This window comes from Oncorhynchus mykiss, chromosome 2, assembly GCF_057628025.1.
Source record: "Oncorhynchus mykiss isolate SJ-2025 chromosome 2, ASM5762802v1, whole genome shotgun sequence".
NCBI lineage: Eukaryota > Metazoa > Chordata > Actinopteri > Salmoniformes > Salmonidae > Oncorhynchus > Oncorhynchus mykiss.
The window spans coordinates 21,718,303-21,745,846 of NC_143023.1; the positions used below are offsets into that span (position 1 = coordinate 21,718,303).

Consider the following 27,544-nt stretch of genomic DNA (forward strand, 5'->3'; position numbering starts at 1 on the left):
ACTGTCAATCTCACATTACACCTTCCACAGTCAATCTCACATTACCCCTTCCGTCAATCTCACATGACCCCTTCTGTCAATCTCACATTACTCTTTCCACTGTCAATCTCACAGTACCCCTTCCTCTGTCAATCTCACATTACCTTTTCCACTGTCAATCTCACATTACCCCTTCCACTGTCAATCTCACATTACACTTTCCACTGTCAACCTCACATTACCCCTACCACTGTCAATCTCATATTACCCCTTCCACTGTCACTAACATTACACCATCCACTGTCAATCTCACATTACCCCTTCCACTGTCAATCTCACATTACCCCTTCCACTGTCAATCTCACATTACCTTTTCCACTGTCAATCTCACATTACCCCTTCCACTGTCAATCTCACATTATAAATTCCACTATCAATCTCACATTACCACTACCACTGTCAATCTCACATTCCACCTTCCACTGCCAATCTCACATTCCACCTTCCACTGCCAATCTCACATTCCACCTTCCACTGTCAATCTCACATTACCCCTTCCACTGTCAATCTCACATTACCCCTTCCACTGTCAATCTCACATTACCCCTTCCACTGTCAATCTCACATTACCCCTTCCACTGTCAATCTCACATTACCCCTTCCACTGTCAATCTCACATTACCCCTTCCACTGTCAATCTCCCATTAACCCTTCCACTGTCAATCTCACATTACACCTTCCACTGTCAATCTCACATTACCCCTTCGACTGTCAATCTCACATTACCCCTTCCACTGTCAAATTCACATTACCCCTTTCACTGTCAATCTCACATTACACCTTCCACTGTCAATCTCACATTACACCTTCCACTGTAAAATTCACATTACCCCTTCCACTGTCAATCTCACATTACCCCTTCCACTGTCAATCTCACATTACCCCTTCCACTGTCAATCTCACATTACACCTTCCACTGTCAACCTCACATTACCCATTCCACTGTCAACCTCACATACCCCCTTCCAATGTCAATCTCACATTACATCTTCCACTGTCAATCTCAAATTACCCCTTCCACTGTCAATCTCACATTATAAATTCCACTGTCAATCTCACATTACACCTTTCACTGTCAATCTCACATACCCCCTTCCACTGTCAATCTCATATACCCCCTTCCACTGTCAATCTCACATTACCCCTTCCACTGTCAATCTCACATTACCCCCTCCACTGTCAATCTCACATTACACCTTCCACTGTCAATCTCACATTACCCGTTCCACTGTCAATCTCACATTACCCCTTCCACTGTCAATCTCACAGTACCCCTTCCTCTGTCAATCTCACATTACCCCTTCCACTGTCAATCTCACATTACCCCTTCCACTGTCAATCTCACATTACCTCTTCCACTGTCAATCTCACATTACACCTTCCACAGTCAATCTCACATTACACCTTCCACAGTCAATCTCACATTACCCCTTCCACTGTCAATCTCACATTACCCCTTCCACTGTCAATCTCACATTACCCGTTCCACTGTCAATCTCCCATTAACCCTTCCACTGTCAATCTCACATTACACCTTCCACTGTCAATCTCACATTACCCCTTCGACTGTCAATCTCACATTACCCCTTCCACTGTCAAATTCACATTACCCCTTTCACTGTCAATCTCACATTACACCTTCCACTGTCAATCTCACATTACACCTTCCACTGTAAAATTCACATTACCCCTTCCACTGTCAATCTCACATTACCCCTTCCACTGTCAATCTCACATTACCCCTTCCACTGTCAATCTCACATTACACCTTCCACTGTCAACCTCACATTACCCATTCCACTGTCAACCTCACATACCCCCTTCCAATGTCAATCTCACATTACATCTTCCACTGTCAATCTCAAATTACCCCTTCCACTGTCAATCTCACATTATAAATTCCACTGTCAATCTCACATTACACCTTTCACTGTCAATCTCACATACCCCCTTCCACTGTCAATCTCATATACCCCCTTCCACTGTCAATCTCACATTACCCCTTCCACTGTCAATCTCACATTACCCCCTCCACTGTCAATCTCACATTACACCTTCCACTGTCAATCTCACATTACCCGTTCCACTGTCAATCTCACATTACCCCTTCCACTGTCAATCTCACAGTACCCCTTCCTCTGTCAATCTCACATTACCCCTTCCACTGTCAATCTCACATTACCCCTTCCACTGTCAATCTCACATTACCTCTTCCACTGTCAATCTCACATTACACCTTCCACAGTCAATCTCACATTACACCTTCCACAGTCAATCTCACATTACCCCTTCTGTCAATCTCACATGACCCCTTCTGTCAATCTCACATTACCCGTTCCACTGTCAATCTCACATTACCCCTTCCACTGTCAATCTCACATTACCTCTTCCACTGTCAATCTCACATTACACCTTCCACAGTCAATCTCACATTACACCTTCCACAGTCAATCTCACATTACCCCTTCTGTCAATCTCACATGACCCCTTCTGTCAATCTCACATTACCCGTTCCACTGTCAATCTCACATTACCCCTTCCACTGTCAATTTCACAGTACCCCTTCCTCTGTCAATCTCACATTACCCCTTCCACTGTCAATCTCACATTACCCCTTCCACTGTCAATCTCACATTACCTCTTCCACTGTCAATCTCACATTACACCTTCCACAGTCAATCTCACATTACCCCTTCCGTCAATCTCACATTACCACTTCCACTGTCAATCTCACATTACCCCTTCCACTGTCAATCTCACGTTACCTCTTCCATTGTCAATCTCACTTTACACCTTCCACAGTCAATCTCACATTACACCTTCCACAGTCAATCTCACATTACCCCTTCTGTCAATCTCAAATGACCCCTTCTGTCAATCTCACGTTACCCCTTCCACTGTCAATCTCACAGTACCCCTTCCACTGTCAATCTCACATGACCCCTTCCACTGTCAAGCTCACATTACACCTTCCACTGTCAATCTCACATTACACCTTCCACTGTCAACCTTACATTACCCCTTCCACTGTCAATCTCACATTACCCCTTCCACTGTCAACCTCACATTACCCCTTCCACTGTCAATCTCACATTACCCCTTCCACTGTCAATCTCACATTACCCCGTCCACTGTCAATCTCACATTACCCCTTCCACTGTCAATCTCACATGACCCCTTCCACTATCAATCTCACATTACCACGTCCACTGTCAATCTAACATTACCCCGTCCACTGTCAATCTCACATTACCCCTTCCACTGTCAATCTCACATGACCCCTTCCACTGTCAACCTCACATTACCCCTTCCACTGTCAATCTCACATGACCCCTTCCACTGTCAACCTCACATTACCCCGTCCACTGTCAACCTCACATTACCCCTTCCACTGTCAATCTCACATTACCCCGTCCACTGTCAACCTCACATTACCCCTTCCACTGTCAACCTCACATAACCCCTTCCAATGTCAATCTCACATTACATCTTCCACTGTCAATCTCAAATTACCCCTTCCACTGTCAATCTCACATTATAAATTCCACTGTCAATCTCACATTACACCTTTCACTGTCAATCTCACATACCCCCTTCCACTGTCAATCTCATATACCCCCTTCCACTGTCAATCTCACATTACCCCTTCCACTGTCAATCTCACATTACCCCCTCCACTGTCAATCTCACATTACACCTTCGACTGTCAATCTCACATTACCCGTTCCACTGTCAATCTCACATTACCCCTTCCACTGTCAATCTCACAGTACCCCTTCCTCTGTCAATCTCACATTACCCCTTCCACTGTCAATCTCACATTACCCCTTCCACTGTCAATCTCACATTACCTCTTCCACTGTCAATCTCACATTACCTCTTCCACTGTCAATCTCACATTACACCTTCCACAGTCAATCTCACATTACACCTTCCACAGTCAATCTCACATTACCCCTTCCACTGTCAATCTCACATTACCACTTCCACTGTCAATCTCACATTACCACTTCCACTGTCAATCTCACATTACCACTTCCACTGTCAATCTCACATTACACTTTCCACTGTCAATCTCACATTACCCCTACCACTGTCAATCTCACATTACCCCTTCCACTGTCAATCTCACATTACACTTTCCACTGTCAATCTCACATTACCCCTACCACTGTCAATCTCATATTACCCCTTCCACTGTCAATCTCACAGTACCCCTTCCACTGTCAATCTCATATTACCACTTCCACTGTCAATCTCACATTACCCCTTCCACTGTCAATCTCACATTACACTTTCCACTGTCAATCTCACATTACCCCTACCACTGTCAATCTCATATTACCCCTTCCACTGTCACTAACATTACACCTTCCACTGTCAATCTCACATTACCCCTTCCACTGTCAATCTCACATTACCCCTTCCACTGTCAATCTCACATTACCTTTTCTACTGTCAATCTCACATTACCCCTTCCACTGTCAATCTCACATTATAAATTCCACTATCAATCTCACATTACCCCTTCCACTGTCAATCTCACATTCCACCTTCCACTGCCAATCTCACATTCCACCTTCCATTGTCAATCTCACATTACCCTTTCCACTGTCAATCTCACATTACCCCTTCCACTGTCAATCTCACATTACCCCTTCCACTGTCAATCTCACATTACCCCTTCCACTGTCAATCTCACATTACCCCTTCCACTGTCAATCTCACATTACCCCTTCCACTGTCAATCTCCCATTAACCCTTCCACTGTCAATCTCACATTACACCTTCCACTGTCAATCTCACATTACCCCTTCGACTGTCAATCTCACATTACCCCTTCCACTGTCAAATTCACATTACCCCTTTCACTGTCAATCTCACATTACACCTTCCACTGTCAATCTCACATTACACCTCCAACTGTAAAATTCACATTACCCCTTCCACTGTCAATCTCACATTACCCCTTCCACTGTCAATCTCACATTACCCCTTCCACTGTCAATCTCACATTACACCTTCCACTGTCAACCTCACATTACCCATTCCACTGTCAACCTCACATACCCCCTTCCAATGTCAATCTCACATTACATCTTCCACTGTCAATCTCAAATTACCCCTTCCACTGTCAATCTCACATTATAAATTCCACGTTCAATCTCACATTACACCTTTCACTGTCAATCTCACATACCCCCTTCCACTGTCAATCTCATATACCCCCTTCCACTGTCAATCTCACATTACCCCTTCCACTGTCAATCTCACATTACCCCCTCCACTGTCAATCTCACATTACACCTTCCACTGTCAATCTCACATTACCCGTTCCACTGTCAATCTCACATTACCAATTCCACTGTCAATCTCACAGTACCCCTTCCTCTGTCAATCTCACATTACCCCTTCCACTGTCAATCTCACATTACCCCTTCCACTGTCAATCTCACATTACCTCTTCCACTGTCAATCTCACATTACACCTTCCACAGTCAATCTCACATTACACCTTCCACAGTCAATCTCACATTACCCCTTCTGTCAATCTCACATGACCCCTTCTGTCAATCTCACATTACCCGTTCCACTGTCAATCTCACATTACCCCTTCCACTGTCAATCTCACAGGACCCCTTCCTCTGTCAATCTCACATTACCCCTTCCACTGTCAATCTCACATTACCCCTTCCACTGTCAATCTCACATTACCTCTTCCACTGTCAATCTCACATTACACCTTCCACAGTCAATCTCACATTACCCCTTCCGTCAATCTCACATGACCCCTTCTGTCAATCTCACATTACTCTTTCCACTGTCAATCTCACAGTACCCCTTCCTCTGTCAATCTCACATTACCTTTTCCACTGTCAATCTCACATTACCCCTTCCACTGTCAATCTCACATTACACTTTCCACTGTCAACCTCACATTACCCCTACCACTGTCAATCTCATATTACCCCTTCCACTGTCACTAACATTACACCTTCCACTGTCAATCTCACATTACCCCTTCCACTGTCAATCTCACATTACCCCTTCCACTGTCAATCTCACATTACCTTTTCCACTGTCAATCTCACATTACCCCTTCCACTGTCAATCTCACATTATAAATTCCACTATCAATCTCACATTACCACTACCACTGTCAATCTCACATTCCACCTTCCACTGCCAATCTCACATTCCACCTTCCACTGTCAATCTCACATTACCCTTTCCACTGTCAATCTCACATTACCCCTTCCACTGTCAATCTCACATTACCCCTTCCACTGTCAATCTCACATTACCCCTTCCACTGTCAATCTCACATTACCCCTTCCACTGTCAATCTCACATTACCCCTTCCACTGTCAATCTCCCATTAACCCTTCCACTGTCAATCTCACATTACACCTTCCACTGTCAATCTCACATTACCCCTTCGACTGTCAATCTCACATTACCCCTTCCACTGTCAAATTCACATTACCCCTTTCACTGTCAATCTCACATTACACCTTCCACTGTCAATCTCACATTACACCTTCCACTGTAAAATTCACATTACCCCTTCCACTGTCAATCTCACATTACCCCTTCCACTGTCAATCTCACATTACCCCTTCCACTGTCAATCTCACATTACCCATTCCACTGTCAACCTCACATACCCCCTTCCAATGTCAATCTCACATTACATCTTCCACTGTCAATCTCAAATTACCCCTTCCACTGTCAATCTCACATTATAAATTCCACTGTCAATCTCACATTACACCTTTCACTGTCAATCTCACATACCCCCTTCCACTGTCAATCTCATATACCCCCTTCCACTGTCAATCTCACATTACCCCTTCCACTGTCAATCTCACATTACCCCCTCCACTGTCAATCTCACATTACACCTTCCACTGTCAATCTCACATTACCCGTTCCACTGTCAATCTCACATTACCCCTTCCACTGTCAATCTCACAGTACCCCTTCCTCTGTCAATCTCACATTACCCCTTCCACTGTCAATCTCACATTACCCCTTCCACTGTCAATCTCACATTACCTCTTCCACTGTCAATCTCACATTACACCTTCCACAGTCAATCTCACATTACACCTTCCACAGTCAATCTCACATTACCCCTTCTGTCAATCTCACATGACCCCTTCTGTCAATCTCACATTACCCGTTCCACTGTCAATCTCACATTACCCCTTCCACTGTCAATCTCACATTACCTCTTCCACTGTCAATCTCACATTACACCTTCCACAGTCAATCTCACATTACACCTTCCACAGTCAATCTCACATTACCCCTTCTGTCAATCTCACATGACCCCTTCTGTCAATCTCACATTACCCGTTCCACTGTCAATCTCACATTACCCCTTCCACTGTCAATTTCACAGTACCCCTTCCTCTGTCAATCTCACATTACCCCTTCCACTGTCAATCTCACATTACCCCTTCCACTGTCAATCTCACATTACCTCTTCCACTGTCAATCTCACATTACACCTTCCACAGTCAATCTCACATTACCCCTTCCGTCAATCTCACATTACCACTTCCACTGTCAATCTCACATTACCCCTTCCACTGTCAATCTCACGTTACCTCTTCCATTGTCAATCTCACTTTACACCTTCCACAGTCAATCTCACATTACACCTTCCACAGTCAATCTCACATTACCCCTTCTGTCAATCTCAAATGACCCCTTCTGTCAATCTCACGTTACCCCTTCCACTGTCAATCTCACAGTACCCCTTCCACTGTCAATCTCACATGACCCCTTCCACTGTCAAGCTCACATTACACCTTCCACTGTCAATCTCACATTACACCTTCCACTGTCAACCTTACATTACCCCTTCCACTGTCAATCTCACATGACCCCTTCCACTGTCAACCTCACATTACCCCTTCCACTGTCAATCTCACATTACCCCTTCCACTGTCAATCTCACATTACCCCGTCCACTGTCAATCTCACATTACCCCTTCCACTGTCAATCTCACATGACCCCTTCCACTATCAATCTCACATTACCACGTCCACTGTCAATCTAACATTACCCCGTCCACTGTCAATCTCACATTACCCCTTCCACTGTCAATCTCACATGACCCCTTCCACTGTCAACCTCACATTACCCCTTCCACTGTCAATCTCACATGACCCCTTCCACTGTCAACCTCACATTACCCCTTCCACTGTCAATCTCACATTACCCCGTCCACTGTCAATCTCACATTACCCATTCCACTGTCAATCTCACATTACCCCTTCCACTGTCAATCTCACATTACCCCTTCCACTGTCAATCTCACATTACCCCTTCCACTGTCAATCTCACATGACCCCTTCCACTATCAATCTCACATTACCACGTCCACTGTCAATCTAACATTACCCCGTCCACTGTCAATCTCACATTACCCCTTCCACTGTCAATCTCACATTACCCCTTCCACTGTCAATCTCACATTACCCCTTCCACTGTCAATCTCACATTACCCCTTCCACTGTCAATCTCACATGACCCCTTCCACTATCAATCTCACATTACCACGTCCACTGTCAATCTAACATTACCCCGTCCACTGTCAATCTCACATTACCCCTTCCACTGTCAATCTCACATGACCCCTTCCACTGTCAATCTCACATTACACCTTCCACTGTCAATCTCACATTACCCCATCCACTGTGAATCTCACATTACCCCTTCCAAAGTCAATCTCACATTACCCCTTCCACTGTCAATCTCACATTACACCTTCCACTGTCAATCTCACATTACCCCTTCCACTGTCAATCTCACATTACCCCTTCCACTGTCAATCTCACAGTACCCCTTCCACTGTCAATCTCACATGACCCCTTCCACTGTCAACCTCACATTACCCCTTCCACTGTCAATCTCACATGACCCCTTCCACTGTCAACCTCACATTACCCCTTCCACTGTCAATCTCACATTACACGTTCCACTGTCAATCTCACATTACCCCGTCCACTTTCAATCTCACATTACCCATTCCACTGTCAATCTCACATTACCCCTTCCACTGTCAATCTCACATTACCCCTTCCACTGTCAATCTCACATGACCCCTTCCACTGTCAATCTCACATTACCACATCCACTGTAAATCTAACATTACCCCGTCCACTGTCAATCTCACATTACCCCTTCCACTGTCAATCTCACATGACCTCTTCCACTGTCAATCTCACATTACACCTTCCACTGTCAATCTCACATTACCCCGTCCAATGTCAATCTCACATTACCCCGTCCACTGTCAATCTCACATGACCCCTTCCACTGTTAATCTCACATTACACTTTCCACTGTCAATCTCACATTACCCCTTCCACTGTCAATCTCACATTACCCCTTCCACTGTCAATCTCACAGTACCCCTTCCACTGTCAATCTCACATGACCCCTTCCACTGTCAATCTCACATTACACCTTCCACTGTCAATCTCACATTACCCCTTCCACTGTCAATCTCACATTACCCCTTCCACTGTCAATCTCACTCTCTCTGAGGCTCTCCCTCATTGTCTCTCTCTCTCTTATCACTCCTCCTCCCCCTTCCTCGTTCATTCTTATTACTCTCGATCTCACTCACTCACTCTTCCCTTTACTCTCTCTCCCTCCCTCTCTCTCTCGTACTCACTCTCTCTTTCGCTCTCTTTCTCCCCTTTCCTCGTTCATTCTTATTACTCACGATCTCACTCACTCTCTCTCTCATTCTCCTTATTAAAGCAGTGTTCATTTTAATATACTGAAGTTAATATACTGTAAGTATGTCAGCTCAATTACTCACAATCTTTACATCCTAGTGGCACTGAGTAAGTCTGTATGTTTGTGTGTGTGAGTGCAGGGATTATGGATTATAAGATTTACCATAGAGAAAGACAGCTGTCCTTTCTAATGACAATCTGTCACCACTCTCTTTGTCACGTCTCTCACCTCCTCTCATCCCTCGCTTTGTCTTTTCATGGCCATCCAACACTGTCCACTCCCCTCCTCTTAACGCTCCATACAGAGGCATCATTCCAGGGGCCCTTCTCCCACCAAGGTGACCCTACCTCCCACGCGACCACTCAAAAATACTGCCACATATTTCACTACAAAATAACACAAGGTATCTACAGCTGCCTGCAACAATCTGATCTATCTCCTGCTTGCTTTTTTCTCCCTCTCCATCTGCCTTAGGCTGTTTCATCCATCTGCCTTAGGTTGTTTTATCCATCTGCCTTAGGCTGTTTCATCCATCTGCCTTAGGCTGTTTGGAGTCATTAATAGTGAGAAAAACACTGCTATATTTACCTACGGGTGGCAGGTAGCCTAGCGGTTAGAGCGTTAGGCCTGTAACCGAAAGGTTGCTGGTTTGAATCCCTGAGCTGGCTAGGTTAAAACATCTTCCGGTGTGCCCTTGAGCAAGACACTTCTCTGTCAATAACAGCTGATGCCTGGCCGTGACTACACTCTCTGAGGGCGTCTTTCATTTTTTATTTTTTATTTCACCTTTATTTAACCAGGTAGGCTAGTTGAGAACAAGTTCTGATTTACAACTGTGACCTGGCCAAGATAAAGCAAAGCAGTTCAACAAATACAACAACACAGAGTTGCACATGGAATAAACAAACATACAGTCAATAATACAATAGAGAAAGTCTATATACAGTGTGTGCAAATTAGGTAGGATAAGGGGAGTGAGGCAATAAATAGACCAGAGTGGTGAAATTATTACAGTATGGCAAATTAAACACTGGGGTGATAGATGTGCAGAAGATGAGTGTGCAAGTAGCGGTACTGGGGTGCAAAGGAGCAAAATAAATCAAATAAATAACAAAATGGTGATGAGGTAGTTGGATGGGCTATTTACAAATGGGCTATGTACAGGTGCAGTGATTTGTGAGCTGCTCTGACAGCTGGTGCTTAAAGCTAGTGAGGGAGATATGAGTCTCCAGCTTCAGGGATTTTTGCAGTTCGTTCCAGTCATTGGCAGCAGAGAACTGGAAGGAAAGGCGGCCGAAGGAAGAATTGGCTTTGGGGGAGACCATAGAGATATACCTGCTGGAGCACTTGCTACGGGTGGGTGCTGCTATAGTGAGCAGTGAGCTTTACCTGGCAACAACTTATAGATGACCTGGAGCCAATGGGTTTGGCGACGGATATGGAGCGAGGGCCAGCCAACGAGAGCGTACATGTCGCAGTGGTGGGTAGTGTATGGGGCTTTGGTGACAAAACGGATGGCACTGTGATAGACTGTATCCAATTTGCTGAGTAGAGTGTTGGAGGCTATTTTGTAAATGACATCGCCGAAGTCAAGGATCGGTAGGATGGTCAGTTGTACTAGGTCTCAGGGGATATACAAAAAAAAAAAACTTCCAATTCACATGCATATAATACACACTTGTACATGTGTGAAATAGGACAAATGTAAGTACCTATGTAAGTAATAAGCCTCTCATCAATGCCCTCACACGCTGAGAAAAACACAGTGAACACACAGTACACACAAACCCTGTCATTCTGACTCATTGTTGTGGTGTTGAGGACGTGGTGGGATGGTTCCTATCATTTCCATTTAGTCTAAAGTATAGCAGATTCCTCTGAGGGGAGGTAATGATAGTGATTACACACCTCTACCTGTGTTAGCCAATCACACACACACACACCACACTGCTCAGCTGGGCACCTCCCATCACTCACATCCTCACACCCCCAGGCATTGGCATACACACTTAGCTACAAATACATCTGTGCACACACAAGCACTTACAAACACGCAGACACACAAACATACACAAATTTCCTTCTAACCCTTTTTCCGCAGCCAACTCCCCACACATCCATTGCCTAGCAACCTATCAGCAGACACCCTCACCTCTAGACCCCTGCCTCACGTCCTGAATGGCAGCCAATCAGGTGAGCCACTCCCTTGGGGGATACCACTGTGATCAAAAGGTAGGGGTGGGGGACCGGGTGCTTGGGTTGCAGATATGGTCAAACACTGAAAATGTCAGTATCTATATCCTTCACTTTCTCTCTCGCTCTGCTTTTCATTCTCTTTCTCTCCCTCCATTCTTTCTCGTTGCCTCTCTTTCCTCCTCTTTCCCTCACCTTTCCATCATTCCTTCTACCTCTCTTCCGCTCTCTCTCTCCCTCTCTTCCTCTCTCTCTCCCCCTCTCTCTCCTATCTATCCATATCTATTCCTGTGCCTCTGTCTTTTCCATCATCTAGATTTCTATCTGGTGTGCTCTTCTTTTTCACCTCATCACTTTGCTACCCCCCTTCCTTCACCCCTTCCCCCTTTCCCTTCTTCCTTTGCTTTCCTTGACTCTCCCTCCATCTCCATATCGCTCTCCGGCTCTCCTTTCCCCCCTCCGTCACACTGTCTCAGTCTTTCCCTCTCTGACTCTCTCATCCTCCTCTCAACCTCTCTCTCCTGCTCTCCTTTCCCCCCTCCGTCACACTGTCTCAGTCTTTCCCTCTCTGACTCTCTCATCCTCCTCTCAACCTCTCTCTCCTGCTCTACCTTCCCCCCTCTGTCACACTGTCTCAGTCTTCCCTCCCTGACTCTCAACCTCTCTCTCCTGCTCTACCTTCCCCCCTCTGTCACACTGTCTCAGTCTTCCCTCCATGACTCTCTCATCCTCCTCTCAACCTCTCTCTCCTGCTCTCCTTTCCCCCCTCCGTCACACTGTCTCAGTCTTTCCCTCTCTGACTCTATCATCCTCCTCTCAACCTCTCTCTCCTGCTCTACCTTCCCCCCTCTGTCACACTGTCTCAGTCTTCCCTCCATGACTCTCTCATCCTCCTCTCAACCTATCTCTCCTGCTCTCCTTTCCCCCCTCCGTCACACTGTCTCAGTCTTTCCCTCTCTGACTCTCTCATCCTCCTCTCAACCTCTCTCTCCTGCTCTACCTTCCCCCCTCTGTCACACTGTCTCAGTCTTCCCTCCCTGACTCTCTCAACCTCTCTCTCCTGCTCTACCTTCCCCCCTCTGTCACACTGTCTCAGTCTTCCCTCCCTGACTCTCTCATCCTCCTCTCAACCTCTCTCTCCTGCTCTACCTTCCCCCCTCCATCACACTGTCTCAGTCTTCCCTCCCTGACTCTCTCAGCCTCCTCTCAACCTCTCTCTCCTGCTCTACCTTCCCCCCTCTGTCACACTGTCTCAGTCTTCCCTCCCTGACTCTCTCAGCCTCCTCTCTACCTCTCTCTCCTGCTCTACCTTCCCCCCTCTGTCACACTGTCTCAGTCTTCCCTCCCTGACTCTCTCAGCCTCCTCTCTACCTCTCTCTCCTGCTCTACCTTCCCCCCTCTGTCACACTGTCTCAGTCTTCCCTCCCTGACTCTCTCAGCCTCCTCTCTACCTCTCTCTCCTGCACCTTGCTCCCCCTCCCCTCTATCTTTTCTCTTCTTCTCATCTCTAACACTGTCACACATTTCTATCATAGACACCCTTTATATTTCTCTCTGTCCCCATCTCACACCCTCTATCTGCCTCTCTCTCTCCGTCACCATCTCTCTCTTTCTCCCTTTCTCCCTTCGTCATTAGTATGTTGGCTGTGTCCTGTAGTGATTGTGGTGAGCGTTGGGCCAGAGTTCAGGGAGAGGACAGGAGGAGCATAGCAGGTGCTGGGAGGACACTGATAACACACACACACACACACACACACACACACACACACACACACACACACACACACACACACACACACACACACACACACACACACAATGAGAGACACATACACCCACACAAAGAGAGTCACAGACACACACAGAAATGTGATCACACACGCAGACAAATAATATAAACTGAGCTTGAGGCATACACACACCCACTACCACACCCAGACCACACCCTCTGCACTGGCACTAATACAATAGTATAGCAATGTTATGCTGAGTCAGGCGTCGACTCTATCTCTGTATCACTTTATCTGTTTGTAATTGGTCTCTATCTCACTTGTATTCTCTGCCACACACACACACACACACACACACACACACACACACACACACACACACACACACACACACACACACACACACACACACACACACACACTCATCATCTCTCCTGATAGGTTTCTCCCTCAGGCCAAAAGAGCCCCATATGAGCCGACCCCTGTAGTTTCTGCTGACTCTGATCTAACACACTGACACACAGAGAGAGGTCTGGGGAGTGTGAGTGTCTGCGTGTGTCCGTGTTAGTGTGTGTGTCCGTGTGTGTGTGTGTGTGTCCGTGTGTGAGTGTGTGTGTCCGTGTGTGAGTGTGCATGTGTGCACATCTGTGAGAGAAAGGTGTGTGTGTGTGGGATAGTGTGTGTGTGAGAGAGAATGTGTGTGTGAAAGTCCCTGAGTCCCACAGTGCCTAAGATATCATGAAGTCTCATGCAGCTTCACTATGACACCCCATACACTAACAGAGACTAGAGATCCCTGCTGTCAGGGAGGGAGGGAGGGAGGGAGGGAGGGAGGGAGGGAGGGAGGAGAGAGGAGCGACAGATAAAACAGTAGAGAGAGAAGGGAAGAGGGTGAATCAGAGAGAGACATAGAGAAGTCGACAGAAGTAGGGATAGACAGAGATCGGGAGATTGAGAGAAAGAGAGAAAGACATCAACAGAGAGGGTAAGAAAGAGGGGATAGCCAGGGCAATTAGAGGAAGAGAGGGAGAGAGAGTCATGGAAATATATCCCTTATCTGGAGCCCTCTGGGGGAAGGAGAGAAATGGCGAGAATGTGAGATGAGGAGGAGATGGCCATTGAAAGCTGTTTGGGCCTGAGACGTCATTAATTCCCATTGCTTTTAGCTGTGTGAGAAGTACTTTGGCAACAATGGAATCATCAGGCTCTCAGCAAGATCTGAATGGGACTGAGAAAGGAGATGGGGAGGGAGAGAGGAATGGAGAGGCAAACAGAGCAATAGAGAGAGGGTGTGGAGTGCCACAGATTGAGGTAAAGGAGGGGAGAGCGGGAAGAGAGACGAGGGAGGAGCACGTAGACCTCTGTGATGGAGAGGATTCATTCTGTTGAGGGTCATCCATTTAGAAAGAAGGCCCAGTGGGAGAGGACTCATTTTGTTGAGGGCCATCCATTTAGAAAGGAAGCCCAGGGGGAGAGGATTCATTTTGTTGAGGGCCATCCATTTAGAAAGGAGGCCCAGTAGGAGAGGATTAATTTTGTTGAGGGCCATTCATTTAGAAAGGAGGCCCAGTGGGAGAGGATTCATTTGGTTGAGGGCCATCCATTTAGAAAGGATGTCCAGTGGGAGAGGATTCATTTTGTTGAGGGCCATCTATTTGGAGGAGGCCCACTGGGAGAGGATTATGTGTCATCTTTTGGTGTCACAACGATTAGTTATTGTCTATTCACAATCCACAGAGACAAAGGGACAGACAGAGAACATATGTGTGTGTGTGTTTGTGTGTGTGTGTTGTGTGTGTGTAAGTGGTGTGTGTGCGTGAGAGCGATTGAATGTGTAGGTGGGAGGTGTGTGTTGCTGAGAGGGAGCTTTCTGAACACACATCATAAAGACCAACATTTTCTGCAATTTATTTGTTTAAAAAAATTCTATGGCCACTGATGTCATTGTGGAATGGGAGTATTGTTCAAACACAATGTTGAACACACACCACGCCGAGCACCTGGAGTCCACACATTCTTTACATGCCCCAATCTCATAATTACTGCCCACTCTGCCTACTTTCTCTCCATCCCTCTCTCCCTCTTTCTGTCTGTGTTGATTATTTGCCATTTAAGCCCATGGAACGTCTGTCTTCTGTCGCCTGTCTGCCCATCGGTCTTTCTCTCTTTCTCCTCTTTTGTTCTCTCCTCTCCCCCTTCTGAACAAACAATAAAGTCATTGTACAGAGTGAAATAACTGCAGACAAAAGATGTTTTTTCCCTCCCCGATGTTTTACTCCCTCTATTGTCTGGCTCCCCCTCCTCATTATTGTCTTTCTGCAGTGTTGGGAACAGTGCAGGACAATAGCAGCCTAATGAGTACAGTGCCCCCCCTGACCCCTCAGGCAGGGAGGTGTAATTGCAGTTAATTCCGCTAATAGCTGCTTGGCTAATAATAACATTGGCAGCAGCAGTAATATAGCATTCAGTTCACACATTCTCCATCTCTCAAGGCCTAGCCCATTAGTACATAGCTTTCACACACTGTCCTGGGCTTTTAGGAGGCTAAAAGAGGAAGCAACAAAAAGCCTATTTACCAGCTAAAGACCACAGCCAATAAGTAACTAGGGAGAAAAAAAGGTGTTGCTTTTGGTGCCATAATAACTGTCATTCCCATAATAACTGTAAAAGAATGGCACCCTATTTCAGTGTCAGTCATATGAGGGTAGGACAGGTATAGAGGGTTTGTCAAATCCATGCTTTAAAACAGGCCATGTGTTAAAAATGTAGGGTTGCTTTTCGTTTATCCCTAAATGCCTGTTCTGGGGTGAGGGCAGAGGTAGTGGTTTTTATTTATACCCAATGTCTGTTATAGAGAAGAGGTGGGGTAATGGTGTTCTGATGTCTGTTATAGAGTGGAGGTGGGGTAATGGTGTTCTGATGTCTGTTATCGAGTGGAGGTGGGGTAATGGTGTTCTGATGTCTGTTATAGAGTGGAGGTGGGGTAATGGTGTTCTGATGTCTGTTATAGAGTGGAGGTGGGGTAATGGTGTTCTGATGTCTGTTATAGAGTGGAGGTGGGGTAATGGTGTTCTGATGTCTGTTATAGAGTGGAGGTGGGGTAATGGTGTTCTGATGTCTGTTATAGAGTGGAGGTGCGGTAATGGTGTTCTGATGTCTGTTATAGAGTGGAGGTGGGGTAATGGTGTTCTGATGTCTGTTATAGAGTGGAGGTGGGGTAATGGTGTTCTGATGGCTGTTATAGAGTGGAGGTGTGGTAATGGTGTTCTGATGTCTGTTATAGAGTGGAGGTGGGGTAATGGTGTTCTGATGTTTGCTATAGAGTGGAGGTGGGGTACTGGTGTTCTGATGTCTGTTATAGGGTGGAGGTGGTAATGGTGTTCTGATGTCTGTTATAAAGTGGAGGTGGGGTAATGGTGTTCTGATGTCTGTTATAGAGTGGAGGTGGGGTAATGGTGTTCTGATGTCTGTTATAGAGTGGAGGTGGGGTAATGGTGTTCTGATGTCTGTTATAGGGGTGATGGTGATGGCTATAGTGTGTTTGAGGCTGAGACCTGATAAAGAGGAGACAGACAGCAGGTGGGGATGAGATGGCTCTAGAGATGGGTATTTTATGATGCCTTCACCTACAGTCATTACATTGGTACCAAGATAAGAGTATGTGTGTGTGTGTGTCTGATAGTTTTGAAGTGTGTCGAGTGTGTGTTTGATGATGCATTTGGAGTGGCTAGAGAACATTTCTCGCTGTGAGCAATCTGGAGCTGGCCGCACTCCTCCACTCATCCCTCTCTTCTCTTGTCTCAAACGGCAATTTGTAAAACAGGGACCACCGCTAGCCTCTCCCTCGCTCCACAGCCCGCACAGCACACTGCTCCCCTACCTCATCTCTCTCATCTCACTTCCTCCTGTTCAGTTTCTTCTTCTCTCTCATCTCACTTCCTCCTGTTCAGTTTCTCCTTCTCTCTCTCCTCTCATCTCACTTCCTCCTGTTCAGTTTCTTCTTCTCTCTCTCTCCTCTATTTGATGGAAGTGGCTGATCTACACACACACACACACACACACACACCCCTTAAACCCCCTATGTTCCTTTGAGACCCCTCCGAGCATCATGATAAACATCCCTCTCTCTCTCTATCACCACGCCATCCTCCCCCAAACATTCCTATGTTCCTTCTTGTTTTCCCTTCTATAATCTCTCTCCTCAGTCTGTCAATCATTTAGGTATAAAACAACCCTCGCTAGTCACTGCCTTATCATTCTGTCATGTTGTTTTGTTGCTACCTCCTTCCCTCACTTTCCCTTCTTCTACTATCAACCTACACACTGTTGTATCTCTGTCAAAGCCTATGGTCTATTATATCATTCACCATCCCCATCGTCCAATCGCTCGTCCTCCTTCATCCCTTTTTGTAATATCACTCTTTCCATCTCCCTCGCTCTCCACCCCTCCCCTCCACTTGTGTTCTTCCGTTTCACATCACTGGGGGTCGCCATGACAACGTCACCCTGACAACCAGCCCTCATCCCAAGGTTCCGCTCATCTGCATCTCATTTGCATGTTGTCAGAGCGACCAGCGGCATTTGACTTTGACAACAGAGGGACTGGTGTGACCCTGTCCAGCATGCTTTCTCTTCAGTCCTCAACTGTTCTCACCCGTTCTCACCCCCTGGCTTCTGGCTGTTCACCCCCCAGCTAGACTCCCAATCCCTCCTCCTGTCAACCCCACATTCCCTCTCTCACTTTTTCTCTCGCTCTGTGCCTGTCCATTTTCAGACCTCCGTCTAGGGCTGGGTGATATAATCAAATTAATTTGATTAATTTGAATTAATGTTAAAGCATGTTATTCCAAATTCCTGTATTGCATGAATCAAGGTTTTGTTTCTTTGTCATTTTTATGAGCATTTATGTCCACTTATTCTCATGTTGTCTTTTTGGTCTCATCTCCTTTGTTTCTTCTGCTGAGACTGTGAATCTTTCCATTTACACACGCACACCAAGCCCCTCCCCCACACACCAAGCCCCTCCCCCCACACACCAAGCCCCTCCCCCCACACACCAAGCCCCTCCCCTCACACACCAAGCCACTCCCCCCCCCACACACAAAGCCACTCCCCCCACACACAAAGCCACTCCCCCCCCCCACACCAAGCCACTCCCCCCACACACCAAGCCACTCCCCCTGCTACTCATAACAACAAAAATGAGAGATCACTTCTTCATCTCTGACAAGCGCTTTCAACTTGCTATTTGCATTTGAGGTTTGGTCCAACAGAATGGCTCATATGGAGACTGAAACACATTGAAACATTATTTTACTGGAATAGAGAAGCTTACATTTAGCCTAGGTATAATTTCACAAGGCGTGAATTCATTAGATTATTGCTGACTGTTTGAAATACAGTGTATTTGACCTTCAATTGTACAACAAAGCCTGTTTAAAGACAAAAAACCCATCTAGATATATATCATGAATCGCCCATAATTAAGAAAAATAAATGTAGATATTTTTAGGCCATATGGCCCAGTCCTACCTCTGTCTGCCACTCACCCCATCATTCTACCATTCCCTCTCTTGGTCCCACCTGATTCCAAACCGCTGATTTCAAAACACTCACCATAAATAACACTCTCCTCCCTCTCCTCCCTCTCCTCTCCATTTAGTTATTTTATTTAAATGTTTACATTTATTTCTTCTCTCCATTTCCCCATTCCCTTTAATTGTTTATTTCCCACCTTTCTATATCTTCCCCCTTACTTCCTGTGACTGTTGTTCAATTACGTTGACCTCTTTAGACAAAGAGCTGTCCATTCATTTCTCTATAACCCCACAGCTGCTACTAAACAGCCAGACTCTCCCTCCTCAGCAGATGGAGTTAAGACATTTACATATCATCTCCATAATAATATAATAATAATAATAAAAATAAATTACATTTGAAGAGCACTTTTCATTTACAGATGTCAATCACAAACCATTAAAACACAGCAGACTCTAGATGTCCTCAAGTAGCTGTGAAATGTAACACTTGTCTAGATTTGACGTTTTGGAAAAGATTTGAACTGGTTAATAAAACACAAAAGCGATGGATGGCGGTTTAAATTAAGTGAATTCTGCCACAATCACGATTAGCATTCCTCCTTTGCTTCACCACTCCGAAAAATTACATGCCAGAATAAACAATATCACCAAGTCACTTCCCATCTCCACATCCTCCCACAGCCAAACGGAAGATAAACGATGAATTACAGACCGAAATTGTTCCTAAAAAGAACTGTCTGTTATGTTGTGATATTATCCAGAGGTATTTAAGATCAATCCGCAGCATGGAAGAGATAACTGAATTGTTCTGTGCTTTATTACCATAGAGGACACATATGGCATGTCAAATAGGCAGAAATTGGATGTCTTTCCAGTTATTACACACATCATGTGTGTGTGTGTGTGTGTGTGTGTGTGTGTGGGAGAGGGGAGGGGGGGCAGTGTGTGCGTCACTAACCAACACTGTCTCCCTCTATGGTTCCCAGTTGACATTTTAAAAGCTAGAGAGAGTAAGACAGAGCTAGCTTTATGAAAACGAACAAACCCTCAGCACAGAGAGCGAGGAAGGCGGGGATAGGGACAAACAAAGAGAGGGAGAGGGAGACACGGAAAGAGAGGAACGAGCTAGGCCATTTCATTGATTTAAAAAAGAAACAGGGGGAGGGAGAAGAGAGAGAGAGACAGAATGGCTACTGCATAGCATGTTTTATGATTTAACAAAATTATACAGACAGAAGAGAGAGACTGAGACAGAATAAGAAAGAATGGAAAATAAATAATTAAAAACCCTTTACAGACGTGCCCTTGAATGACCTCATCGACACACACACACACACACACAAACACGCACACACACACACACACACACACACACACACACACACACACACACACACACACACACACACACACACACACACACACACACACACACACACACACACACACACACACACACACACACACACACACACACACACACACAACTAACAGTGTGGAACAGTCCAGTCCAGTACAGAACAGTCCAGCTCCACTTTATAAATGTAGGTACAGAACAGTCCAGGTCCACTTTATAAATGTAGGTACAGAACAGTCCAGGTTCACTTTATAAATGTAGGTACAGAACAGTCCAGGTCCACTTTATAAATGTAGGGTACAGAACAGTCCAGCTCCACTTTATAAATGTAGGTACAGAACAGTCCAGCTCCACTTTATAAATGTAGGTACAGAACAGTCCAGGTCCACTTTATAAATGTAGGGTACAGAACAGTCCAGCTCCACTTTATAAATGTAGCTACAGAACAGTCCAGCTACACTTTATAAATGTAGGTACAGAACAGTCCAGGTCCACTTTATAAATGTAGGGTACAGAACAGTCCAGCTCCACTTTATAAATGTAGGTACAGAACAGTCCAGCTCCACTTTATAAATGTAGCTACAGAACAGTCCAGCTACACTTTATAAATGTAGGGTACAGAACAGTCCAGCTCCACTTTATAAATGTAGGGTACAGAACAGTCCAGCTCCACTTTATAAATGTAGGGTACAGAACAGTCCAGCTCCACTTTATAAATGTAGGTACAGAACAGTCCAGCTCCACTTTATAAATGTAGGGTACAGAACAGCCCAGCTCCACTTTATACATTTAGGTACAGAAGAGACCAGCTCCATTTTATAAATGTAGGTACAGAACAGTCCAGCTCCACTTTATAAATGTAGGTACAGAACAGTCCAGCTCCACTTTATAAATGTAGGTACAGAACAGTCCAGCTCCACTTTATAAATGTAGGTACAGAACAGTCCAGCTCCACTTTATAAATGTAGGTACAGAACAGTCCAGTACAGAACAGTCCAGCTCCACTTTATAAATGTAGGTACAGAACAGTCCAGCTTTACTTTATAAATGTAGGTACAGAACAGAACAGTCCAGTACAGAACAGTCCAGCTCCACTTTATAAATGTAGGTACAGAACAGTCCAGCTCCACTTTATAAATGTAGGGTACAGAACTGTCCAGGTCCACTTTATAAATGTAGGTACAGAACAGACCAGCTCCATTTTATAAATGTAGGTACAGAACAGTCCAGCTCCACTTTATAAATGTAGGTACAGAACAGTCCAGCTCCACTTTATAAATGTAGGTACAGAACAGTCCAGCTCCACTTTATAAATGTAGGTACAGAACAGTCCAGCTCCACTTTATAAATGTAGTGTACAGAACAGTCCAGAACAGAACAGTCCAGCTCCACTTTATAAATGTAGGTACAGAACAGCCCAGCTCCACTTTATAAATTTAGGTACAGAACAGACCAGCTCCACTTTATAAATGTAGGTACAGAACAGTCCAGCTCCACTTTATAAATGTAGGTACAGAACAGTCCAGCTCCACTTTATAAATGTAGGTACAGAACAGTCCAGCTCCACTTTATAAATGTAGGTACAAAACAGAACAGTCCAGTACAGAACAGTCCAGCTCCACTTTAGAAATGTAGGTACAGAACAGTCCAGCTCCACTTTATAAATTTAGGTACAGAACAGAACAGTCCAGTACAGAACAGTCCAGCTCCACTTTATAAACGTAGGTACAGAACAGTCCAGTACAGAACAGACCAGCTCCACTTTATAAATGTAGGTACAGAACAGTCCAGCTCCACATTGTAAATGTAGATACAGAACAGTCCAGCTCCACTTTATAAATGTAGGTACAGAACAGTCCAGGTCCACTTTATAAATGTAAGGTAAAGAACAGTCCAGCTCCACTTTATAAATGTAGGTACAGAACAGTCCAGCTCCACTTTATAAATGTAGGTACAGAACAGTCCAGCTCCACTTTATAAATGTAGTGTACAGAACAGTCCAGAACAGAACAGTCCAGCTCCACTTTATAAATGTAGGTACAGAACAGTCCAGCTCCACTTTATAAATGTAGACACAGAACAGTCCAGCTCCACTTTATAAATGTAGGTACAGAACAGTCCAGGTCCACTTTATAAATGTAGGGTACAGAACAGTCCAGCTCCACTTTATAAATGTAGGGACAGAACTGTCCAGGTCCACTATATAAATGTAGGTACAGAACAGTCCAGCTCCACTTTATAAATGTAGGTACAGAACAGTCCAGGTCCACTTTATAAATGTAGGGTACAGAACAGTCCAGCTCCACTTTATAAATGTAGGTACAGAACAGTCCAGCTCCACTTTATAAATGTAGGTACAGAACAGTCCAGCTCCACTTTATAAATGTAGGGTACAGAACAGTCCAGGTTCACTTTATAAATGTAGGTACAGAACAGTCCAGCTCCACTTTATAAATGTAGGGTACAGAACAGTCCAGTACAGAACAGTCCAGCTCCACTTTATAAATGTAGGGTACAGAACAGTCCAGCTTCACTTTATAAATGTAGGGTACAGAACAGTCCAGCTCCACTTTATGAATGTAGGTACAGAACAGTCCAGCTCCACTTTATAAATGTAGGGTACAGAACAGCCCAGCTCCACTTTATAAATTTAGGTACAGAACAGACCAGCTCCATTTTATAAATGTAGGTACAGAACAGTCCAGCTCCACTTTATAAATGTAGGTACAGAACAGTCCAGCTCCACTTTATAAATGTAGGTACAGAACAGTCCAGCTCCACTTTATAAATGTAGGTACAGAACAGTCCAGTACAGAACAGTCCAGCTCCACTTTATAAATGTAGGTACAGAACAGTCCAGCTCCACTTTATAAATGTAGGTACAGAACAGAACAGTCCAGTAAAGAACAGTCCAGCTCCACTTTATAAATGTAGGTACAGAACAGTCCAGCTCCACTTTATAAATGTAGGGTACAGAACTGTCCAGGTCCACTTTATAAATGTAGGTACAGAACAGACCAGCTCCATTTTATAAATGTAGGTACAGAACAGTCCAGCTCCACTTTATAAATGTAGGTACAGAACAGTCCAGCTCCACTTTATAAATGTAGGTACAGAACAGTCCAGCTCCACTTTATAAATGTAGTGTACAGAACAGTCCAGAACAGAACAGTCCAGCTCCACTTTATAAATGTAGGTACAGAACAGCCCAGCTCCACTTTATAAATTTAGGTACAGAACAGACCAGCTCCACTTTATAAATGTAGGTACAGAACAGTCCAGCTCCACTTTATAAATGTAGGTACAGAACAGTCCAGCTCCACTTTATAAATGTAGGTACAGAACAGTCCAGCTCCACTTTATAAATGTAGGTACAGAACAGAACAGTCCAGTACAGAACAGTCCAGCTCCACTTTAGAAATGTAGGTACAGAACAGTCCAGCTCCACTTTATAAATTTAGGTACAGAACAGAACAGTCCAGTACAGAACAGTCCAGCTCCACTTTATAAATGTAGGTACAGAACAGTCCAGTACAGAACAGACCAGCTCCACTTTATAAATGTAGGTACAGAACAGTCCAGCTCCACTTTATAAATGTAGATACAGAACAGTCCAGCTCCACTTTATGAATGTAGGTACAGAACAGTCCAGGTCCACTTTATAAATGTAAGGTAAAGAACAGTCCAGCTCCACTTTATAAATGTAGGTACAGAACAGTCCAGCTCCACTTTATAAATGTAGGTACAGAACAGTCCAGCTCCACTTTATAAATGTAGTGTACAGAACAGTCCAGAACAGAACAGTCCAGCTCCACTTTATAAATGTAGGTACAGAACAGTCCAGCTCCACTTTATAAATGTAGACACAGAACAGTCCAGCTCCACTTTATAAATGTAGGTACAGAACAGTCCAGGTCCACTTTATAAATGTAGGGTAAAGAACAGTCCAGCTCCACTTTATAAATGTAGGTACAGAACAGTCCAGCTCCACTTTATAAATGTAGGTACAGAACAGTCCAGCTCCACTTTATAAATGTAGGTACAGAACAGTCCAGGTCCACTTTATAAATGTAGGTACAGACAGTCCAGCTCCACTTTATAAATGTAGGCACAGACAGTCCAGCTCCACTTTATAAATGTAGGTACAGACAGTCCAGCTCCACTTTATAAATGTAGGCACAGACAGTCCAGCTACACTTTATAAATGTAGGCACAGACAGTCCAGCTCCACTTTATAAATGGAGGCACAGACAGTCCAGCTCCACTTTATAAATGTAGGTACAGACAGTCCAGCTCCACTTTATAAATGTAGGCACAGACAGTCCAGCTCCACTTAATAAATGTAGGTACAGAACAGTCCAGCTCCACTTTATAAATGTAGGTTCAGAACAGTCCAGCTCCACTTTATAAATGTAGGTACAGAACAGTCCAGGTCCACTTTATAAATGTAGGTTCAGAACAGTCCAGTACAGAACAGTCCAGGTCCACTTTATAAATGTAGGGTACAGAACAGTCCAAGTCCACTTTATAAATGTAGGGTACAGAACAGTCCAGGTCCACTTTATAAATGTAGTGTACAGAACAGTCCAGGTCCACTTTAAAAATGTAGGTACAGAACAGTCCAGCTCCACTTTATAAATGTAGGTACAGAACAGTCCAGTACAGAACAGACCAGCTCCACTTTATAAATGTAGGTACAGAACAGTCCAGTACAGAACAGTCCAGGTCCACTTTATAAATGTAGGTACAGAACAGTCCAGCTCCACTTTATAAATGTAGGTACAGAACAATCCAGTACAGAACAGTCCAGGTCCACTTTATAAATGTAGGTACAGAACAGTCCAGCTCCACTTTATAAATGTAGGGTACAGAACAGTCCAGCTCCACTTTATAAATGTAGGTACAGAACAGTCCAGTACAGAACAGTCCAGGTCCACTTTATAAATGTAGGTACAGAACAGTCCAGCTCCACTTTATAAATGTAGGGTACAGAACAGTCCAGCTCCACTTTATAAATGTAGGTACAGAACAGTCCAGCTCCACTTTATAAATGTAGGCACAGACAGTCCAGCTCCACTTTATAAATGTAGGCACAGAAGAGTCCAGCTCCACTTTATAAATGTAGGGTACAGAACAGTCCCGCTCCACTTTATAAATGTAGGTACAGAACAGTCCAGGTCCACTTTATAAATGTAGGTACAGACAGTCCAGCTCCACTTTATAAATGTAGGCACAGACAGTCCAGCTCCACTTTATAAATGTAGGTACAGACAGTCCAGCTCCACTTTATAAATGTAGGCACAGACAGTCCAGCTCCACTTTATAAATGTAGGCACAGACAGTCCAGCTCCACTTTATAAATGTAGGCACAGACAGTCCAGCTCCACTTTATAAATGTAGGTACAGACAGTCCAGCTCCACTTAATAAATGTAGGTACAGAACAGTCCAGCTCCACTTTATAAATGTAGGTTCAGAACAGTCCAGCTCCACTTTATAAATGTAGGTACAGAACAGTCCAGGTCCACTTTATAAATGTAGGTTCAGAACAGTCCAGGTCCACTTTATAAATGTAGGGTACAGAACAGTCCAGGTCCACTTTAAAAATGTAGGTACAGAACAGTCCAAGTCCACTTTATAAATGTAGGGTACAGAACAGTCCAGGTCCACTTTATAAATGTAGGGTACAGAACAGTCCAGGTCCACTTTAAAAATGTAGGTACAGAACAGTCCAGCTCCACTTTATAAATGTAGGTACAGAACAGTCCAGTACAGAACAGTCCAGGTCCACTTTATAAATGTAGGTTCAGAACAGTCCAGTACAGAACAGTCCAGGTCCACTTTATAAATGTAGGGTACAGAACAGTCCAAGTCCACTTTATAAATGTAGGGTACAGAACAGTCCAGGTCCACTTTATAAATGTAGGGTACAGAACAGTCCAGGTCCACTTTAAAAATGTAGGTACAGAAAAGTCCAGCTCCACTTTATAAATGTAGGTACAGAACAGTCCAGTACAGAACAGTCCAGGTCCACTTTATAAATGTAGGTACAGAACAGTCCAGTACAGAACAGTCCAGGTCCACTTTATAAATGTAGGTACAGAACAGTCCAGCTCCACTTTATAAATGTAGGCACAGAACAGTCCAGTACAGAACAGTCCAGGTCCACTTTATAAATGTAGGTACAGAACAGTCCAGCTCCACTTTATAAATGTAGGGTACAGAACAGTCCAGCTCCACTTTATAAATGTAGGTACAGAACAGTCCAGCTCCACTTTATAAATGTAGGCACAGACAGTCCAGCTCCACTTTATAAATGTAGGTACAGAACAGTCCAGCTCCACTTTATAAATGTAGGGTACAGAACAGTCCAGCTCCACTTTATAAATGTAGGTACAGAACAGTCCAGGTCCACTTTATAAATGTAGGTACAGAACAGTCCAGCTCCACTTTATAAATGTAGGTACAGAACAGAACAGTCCAGTACAGAACAGTCCAGCTCCACTTTATAAATGTAGGTACAGAACAGTCCAGCTCCACTTTATAAATGTAGGGTACAGAACTGTCCAGGTCCACTTTATAAATGTAGGTACAGAACAGACCAGCTCCATTTTATAAATGTAGGTACAGAACAGTCCAGCTCCACTTTATAAATGTAGGTACAGAACAGTCCAGCTCCACTTTATAAATGTAGGTACAGAACAGTCCAGCTCCACTTTATAAATGTAGGTACAGAACAGTCCAGCTCCACTTTATAAATGTAGTGTACAGAACAGTCCAGAACAGAACAGTCCAGCTCCACTTTATAAATGTAGGTACAGAACAGCCCAGCTCCACTTTATAAATTTAGGTACAGAACAGACCAGCTCCACTTTATAAATGTAGGTACAGAACAGTCCAGCTCCACTTTATAAATGTAGGTAC

The 27,544-nt window shown here is 44.5% G+C and overlaps 1 protein-coding gene across 4 annotated transcripts in view; it reads right to left on the reverse strand.

The window, feature by feature from the left end:
* Window positions 1-27,544, reverse strand: part of cadm4 (cell adhesion molecule 4) — a 217,318-nt gene that overhangs the window by 70,961 nt on the left and 118,813 nt on the right. The window lies entirely within an intron of this gene.